Source organism: Lycium ferocissimum, chromosome 6 (genome assembly GCF_029784015.1).
Source record: "Lycium ferocissimum isolate CSIRO_LF1 chromosome 6, AGI_CSIRO_Lferr_CH_V1, whole genome shotgun sequence".
Classification (NCBI taxonomy): domain Eukaryota; kingdom Viridiplantae; phylum Streptophyta; class Magnoliopsida; order Solanales; family Solanaceae; genus Lycium; species Lycium ferocissimum.
Window position 1 is genome coordinate 51,922,545 of NC_081347.1, and position 1,351 is coordinate 51,923,895.

Here is a 1,351-nt window from a genome sequence, read left to right on the forward strand (position 1 = left end):
TCAATCATTAAACAGGATCTGTTCTATAGGCTCGTACCACCTTATCCTTGAGTTCTAAGGAGACATGAAACCAAGTCTGGTGGATGAGTTGTGGCCATTAGATCATAGCGTGATTAATAGCAACCATTTCTCGTTGGTTGATGGAGCCGTAGATGATCGCTCTCAGCCTGGTTCGCCTTGCTTGAAATGGTCTCGTGGCTGTCTGACAGACTCCTCATATCTTTGTAAGGGGAGGTGCTCCTTACCAAAGATTTTTGCATACCCAGAGCTTGAACTTAAGACCTCTGGTTAAGGGAGGAGCAGCCCATCCACTGTGCCACATCCTTTGCTAAGGAGCACTTCCCCTTAATGAGCCATTAACATGGCTATTCAAATCAATATTAATTCAGCCTTTAAATGAGAATTGAATATGAGAGGGGATAATTTATTTATTCGTTGCATTGCACAAGGTTATTTTCAACAATCCCCCACTAATGCAAAGATAAAGAGTAAGAACAAATTCTGGGCAAAAGAAAGGAACATGTACTTAAGTGTCAATATCTTTTGATTTGAATTAACATGTAGTGAAATGAGGCAACAACTAATATCCACAAAGTAAAGTACTCTTGAACTGAATGGACATAATTTGAGACCCCCACAACACATAACATATCCTTAATTTCGTGCAAACTTCGCAATACTAACAAAGTACATTTATGGCCATACACCAAACCTCGGGTCTCATGAATGCTCTAGAAAAACAACTCAAGTTTTTCATAAAAGGCGGTCAAACCTTTACACTCACGTAAGTGATTCCATCAAGTCTATCTTCAACATAGAATACTATAAGGCTATGAAACCATTAAGAGCAAGCTCAACCTTTCTCATATTAAGCGGCGAATCCATTAAGTGCTTCTCTATAGCACCCCACAACGGGTTATGGAAACATAAAGAGTAAAACTCTAGTAAATCCATCAAGTGCATCTCAAACGCACCCCCACAACTGGCTATGGATTAAGAGTAAAACTCAACCTTACAAAACACTATCACACGCCATAGGGATAGGAAATTTAGTGTATATTGACGGCCTATATGGCTTCGTTTGACCACAAACGAGTATCCACCATATTACCTCAATCCATGGGCTTTAGCCCTATCCCCCTTGACGTTTTAAGAATTATTCTCTTTGCCAAATTTTGGTTAAAGAATCCGCCAAACTTTAATTTCTAGCGGACATCACAAATTTCAGGGAAATAACACCAAGTTTCAACAATTGCTTGACAACATCATGTCTAACGCAAATGTGTCTTTTTCTATTGTATACACTACTCTTAGCAATTTCAATTGCCTCATGGGGGTCACAATGCAAAGA

At 39.3% G+C, this 1,351-nt stretch overlaps 1 non-coding gene across 1 annotated transcript; it reads left to right on the forward strand.

Moving 5' to 3' along the window:
• Positions 1 to 212, forward strand: LOC132061741 (small nucleolar RNA U3). The gene has a single exon (XR_009416157.1). It is a non-coding gene; the product is annotated as a small nucleolar RNA U3 (small nucleolar RNA).
• Positions 213 to 1,351: the final 1,139 nt, after the last annotated feature.